This window comes from Microtus oregoni, unplaced genomic scaffold (genome assembly GCF_018167655.1).
Source record: "Microtus oregoni isolate MIOR12 unplaced genomic scaffold, Mior012 000023F_ref0000262, whole genome shotgun sequence".
NCBI classification, from domain to species: domain Eukaryota; kingdom Metazoa; phylum Chordata; class Mammalia; order Rodentia; family Cricetidae; genus Microtus; species Microtus oregoni.
This window is the reverse complement of record NW_024543082.1, coordinates 29,473,934-29,480,008: the sequence shown is the minus strand read 5'-3', so window position 1 is coordinate 29,480,008 and position 6,075 is coordinate 29,473,934.

The window sequence follows — 6,075 nt, the reverse complement described above, 5'->3', positions numbered from 1 at the left end:
ATAGAGTCTCTAACTGGGACGTGGACTTAGGTCCGATCGCCGAGCTTGCTCAGGTTTCCACGGTTGTGTGTGTTTTCGTTTGCGGACGCTGAGTCCTACACAGTGTAGCCGTCTGGGTCAGTTCGTGTACCCGACACCAGTCGAGAAACAGGACATTCGGTGCCCTTCTGGGGACCTTTTGTAACTGCATTCTTAGTCCCTGATGATCACTAATCTTTCCTTTCCTTTCCTTTTCTCTTCTTTCCCTCTTCTTTTTTCTTTCTTTTTTTTTTTTAGAAAGCATTTGTTTATATTAAAGAGTTATATAGTACCTAACCTCTTGAATTGGTTTTCCACTCCACTTGCTTCTTGCTTTCTCGTAGAACTCCTCTTAGGAGGCAACTGGCTCCTTAAAATTCAATCATCCCTACCCTATAACTCAAGCTTGTAATCACAGTACTGAGGAGGTTGAGGTAGGAGGATCACCTCGAGTTTGAGATCAAGCTGGGCTGCAGAGTGAGACCTTGGTTTAAAAAAACACACACACACACACCACAAATGTACAAAATAATTCTCCATTTCAAATACAGAAAGTTCATTATGGAGAAAAGTGACTTTTTAAAGGTAAACAGATGGCTTGGGAAAGGAAGGATAATAGACTTGTTCACCTTCAGGAAAAGTCTCAGTTTTGGGAAGACGCTGGGTCAGAGGTGGAAGTGCCCGTGACTTCCCCACCTTCGGCAACACTCATGCTATTCCTCACCAAAGCAGATGAATAATGGCCTCACGGGAAGAGAAGAGGGGGCGTTACGAGGACATGAATGCTGGAGAATCTCTCATCTGAGAGGGAGGCTGCCCCAAGTTATAGCTGATGACTGAGCCTTCTCCCCTGATCCCCACATCCCATCTGGCTTCCCAGTGGAAGAGCCCACAGCCCTAGCACCACATGCTTGCTTGGGGGTGGGGATGGGTCTCCTGAGAGCTATAGACACAGCCTTCCTTCTCCACAAATTTCTGAGTCCAAGGCAGCAGATTGCTATTTTAAACTCATCTGTAGCAAATACAAGTATGTTTAAGCTAACTCTTTAAGAATAATTGGGTTTTTTAATAGATAAAAAAAACTTGAAAGTAAACATAGTCATTATTTTCGTGAGAAAAAAAGAATTGACTAGAAAATGAGTCATGGCACCCATTTCCGGGGTACAACCCTGGGTGCCTTTCTCCCCAAGTTGCTAGTCTCACCCTGCCTTCTCAACAACAGGGAGGGGGTGACTAACAGCCCATAGCAGTCAAGTAATAAAACACTCCAATTTCATTTATTTAATCATCTGTGTGCATCACTCAACAAATATTTATGGAGTGCCTGCTGCAGGCTGCATATGGAAACTGGAACCCAGGGAGACCAAAACAGCCAGCCCCCATCAGGACCTAGATCACAGCATGGAACTGGCTTCAGATCCTCCCTCTTCCAGATTTGTCACTGGGTTTAGCCCTCCCTTCTGACAGTCTGCTAATTTGTGAAAGGGGACTGTCTCTGAAAGGCAGGGCCCTGCTGGAGGAACGCTCACCAGAAGGTGAAGTTGACATCTCCAAGTAGGAAAGTAAAGTTGTGAGTTAAATATACTGTAGGTCTAAAGACAAATGCACAGATTAGAAGAAAAATACTCAGGGAGCAATAATGCGAGTTCTGTGCCCCAGAACTGGGAGGCGGCTGAAGGATTTCTGAAACATTAATGAATCTGATATGGGCAGCACTATGTTCCATAGGAGAGTGTGCTCACCAAATGAGGCACTTGAGGTGAGGGTGCTGCCCACGTTTTAAAGTTCCCCCACCCTCCCAATGTTTAGCCTACCCTTTAGCTGCCAAAGTGGGTGACATGTCTGGATGTGAGCTCTGCTTCATCTGGACCACTTATCACTATGCCCAAACCAATGAGGCAGGCAGAGGATCCTGAAGAGGACTAAATGCCTTTAGCATCTTTCCTGGAAGGACACAATTAAGCTTTCCAGGCCCAGGGTACTGGAGCAAAGGACTCTGGGCTTGTGGCCATCCTACCTGGAATAGGGTCCCAAGACTGTTACAGCAACAGAATGAGCACACCCCTCGAATACTCAGGTGTGGGAGACTAGCACCCGCTTCAGGATAGGTCTACATGTAGCCCTGAGATGATAGTTTGAACACCAACACAGCCAGATGGCAGCTAAACAGTGGTGGTCATTTCCTACTCCTGATGTGTATCTGGGCTAAGGGGCTTTAAACAGTTATTTTCAACTTTGTGAATTTCAGGCTCCCTAGAGTGATCACAGCTCTGCGAAGCAGTTAATCTTGAAGATCCAGGATCCTGGAGCTAAAGAAGCATCCTGAAGCTACCCCACACCTTCCTTCCTGCCACAACTTGCAGGGTTGTCTTTGAGACTTCTAGGCTTGCTTTGAGCGGTTTGGTATTTCTAAAAGAATCCAGCCTGCTCTTGGCAGGGTTTCTGTCTGCCTTAATTCTAAAGACCTGGGTTGGGAGAGGTCTGGGTAGGTGTCCAGGAGCCCCCCTGGGGCTAAGCACTGAGACTACCCTCTTGGACGCCCCACTTCTTTGTCAAGCAAATACTTTCTGTTTACACAAACACTCCCCTCTCAGAGACTCCACCCTCATTGGCCCCAGATCACCACCACTCCCATCTGTCTTTCCCACGATCTTCCAGAGAACTTTCATTCATTCCCTGCCCCAGAGCCTTAACCCCAGGAAGAAAGCCTGACTGTCCTAGGAGTTTGCAGGGGGTGGTGTGAAGCTATAGTCATGCTGACAATGTCCCACTCCTCAGCCTCCATCACACCTATGCCTCCTTAAAGATGGGTTCCTAGTCCTCATCCCAGGTCTAGGGAAGAAACCTAGCAGGTAGAGTGCTAACGTGTGTATAAAATTCAAGGATGGAGCCCCCAGATCTATATAAACCAATCCCTGCACACTGGAAGATCAGAAGTCCATCCTCAACTACATAGCAAACTAGAGGCCAGTCTAGGCTTTGTGAGATAGTTCCCCAAAACAAAAACTGACTTACCTTCTTGGAGCCAGTGGGAGTTGTGGGATTAGAGCCCAACCCCCCCACCCCCATACCTTGAGGCCTCTGCATTTAACTAGCTCTTCAAGGGAAGTCTGCTTGGGGACCCCATGATGCCTAGGAGCTACTGAATTTACTCCCCCAGATTAGATGCACTTTACCTGAGGTGCCTTATCCTGGCCATCTTTGTCTAGTGTTCCCAGACCAAAAGCAGTATCTGATAGTCTCATTTGTTAGGTAGTTAGAACTAAACAATTTCTAAGATATGGGAAAAGAACTTGGCACTTCCTACAAAATTAAACCTCAAATTACCAGGTAACCCTGAAATTCCATTTTTTAGGTATATACTCCAAAGAACTAAAAATCAAATATTCAAACAAAAATATGAATATAATGTATTATCCATAGCAGCATAGAGTTGAAACTACCTCCATGTTCAACAATGCTTGGGTGAATAAACCAGCTGCCACATCTCCACACTGAAATAACCACACAGATACTGAAAGAGGTAAATTCTGGGGCTGACAAGAAGGCTTCCTAGGTAGTGCCTAACAACTTGAGTTAGACCTCGGAACTCACATAAAAGCCGAGATGTGACCTCCATCTGTATTCCTAGTAGGTAAATGGCAGAGACAGGAGAATCTCACAGAAGCTCCTGGACTAGTTAGGCCAGAGCACACAGCACAGAAACAAGAGAGACCCTGCCTCAAAAGCAAAATGAAAGGACAGAGCCGATTCCCAACAGTGGTCCTGTGACTTTCATGCCAGTGCCACGGTACAACGATGTACACACACACACACACACACACACACACGCACACACGCACACACGCGCACACGCATACACGCGCACATGCGCACACATGCACACACACACATGCATACACATGCATTAATTAATTTAAAAAGTTTAAAGTTCTGATGTATGCCATACAGGTGACCCTCAAAGAAAGAAATGAGGTGACAGAAGTCTCTCTCTCTCTCTCTCTCTCTCTCTCTCTCTCTCTCTCTCTCACGCACACACACACACACACACACACACGATTTGCATGACCAATTCAGATAACATGTTCACAGTAGATGGGTTCATAGGGGCAGGAAGTCAGCTCTGTTAGGAGAGGAGAGTTGCTTCTTAGGAGGAGTGAGATTTCCTTTATATCTATAACTGTGTTTTAGAGAGCATAGCCGGGCAGTAGTGGCGCACACCTTTAATCCTAGTACTTGAGAGGCAGAGGCGTCTGGTTTTCTGAGTTCGAGGCCAGCCTGGTCTAGAGAGCAAGTTCCAGGACAGCCAGGGCCACACAGAGAAACCCTGCCTTGAAAAGCAACAACAACGAAAAGGAATTAGAGTGTAATAGTTGTCCATCTCTGAATTTCCCAGATGGGTTGCTCGTTTTTGATTAGTTAATTTTGTAATCTGTGAATTTTACCACTACTAAAATAAAATTACACCCTAACCACTTAGTAGGGTGTCACAAAATTAATGCATATAACTTAAAGGAAGAGCTGTGTGCAACTCAGTGTGAGCGCACTTGACTTGTTTGTGTTCAACTCTGGATTCCATCTCTAACCCTGAAAAGAAGAAAACAATAATCCCGTGTGGACCATCTGTAGTTGTGCATACTTATCTCCTAGCCCTAGGAAGATCAGGAGTTCAAGGCCACCTTAGCTATGCTGTGAGTTTGGGCCCCAGTTCAGGCCATGTGAGACTTTGTCTAAAAGAACAAAAACCTTGGTAATTAATATTTTTTCAGTAGGTCAGATGATACACACCTGGAATCTCAGCATGGAAGAAGAGGCAGGAAGATGACTGCAAGTTCAAAGCCAGCCTAGTCTACACAGCGAGCTCTAGTCCAGACAGGGCTTCATAGTGAGAGAGCTGCAGGCACACTTTCTCCCAGCGTGGGAACCACACTGGGCCTGCTCTTACCCCACACTAGTTTGCCCTCATTCTGTATCATAGCAATCTCCTGAAAACCCAACTATGCAAAGAGATGACATCATCAAAAGGAATTCGTTAATACTGCCTGACATGGTGGGGCATGCCTGCAATCCTAGCATCCCAGCGCTCAGAAGATGGAAGCAGGAAGATCAGACAGGGCAATAGGGCAAGACCTCATCTTCAAAACCAAATAAATATACAAACAAACAAATCCAAACCAAACAAGAAATTATCTCAAGCTTGCACTGAAAGTGCCAAGTTTATACGTGTCTAGCATGCATAACTGTCTCTCTCCCAGATCTGAACTCCCCCACTACCTCAAGGTGAGTTCTCTGTGCTGATGTTCACTGCAAGTCTGGGCTGTCCTCATCTGCCTGTATGACTCAGCTGACTACCAAGCCAATGCTCAAATGTATCCTTAAACACTGTTTGATTGCATGGCCGCGGCTTCTCCTTCCTCTCTGTGTTGTCACTTTTTCAAGTGATTTTGTAAATACCTGACCAATTGCTTCCCAAAGACACACACTTCTGGAAGGATGATCGTGTGCCCTGAAGGCTTTCTCATACTTCCAAACACCCACTCTCACTGTGGCAGCAGAGGGCAGGCCATGATAGCCACCTCCACTGGCGTCACACAGGATGCTCAGGGCTCATTCAGGGAACAGAGTCTAGCGTTTCCAGAGCAGGAACACAAACTGCATGGCTCCAAAGACAGACAGAGAAGCACAGGCCACTTGCAGGACATCAGTGAAAATATGGAGAAAACCCTGGCAACCTCAAAGCCTTAGATTTCATCCCAGTGTGTGTGATACCAAAAGGAACAGAGGAGAGATGACACAGGCTTTCAACATCGGCTGCTATTACTTTGAAAGAAGGAGAAAGGGGAACAGGAAGGTTTTAGCGGTGGCAATAGCTAATATGACTGATGGGCCTACTACCTACATGTGAGGGGAATCAAAACAGGGCAAATAAGGGGTATGTGAGACCTTCCCCTCACACACCCACAGGAGTACCCTAGAAGCCCCTTTACTTTTCAGGGAACCACCCTGGGTAGTGGTGAACGGGTCTGAGTCTACCATCAAAGGTGTTCTTAGTGGCCA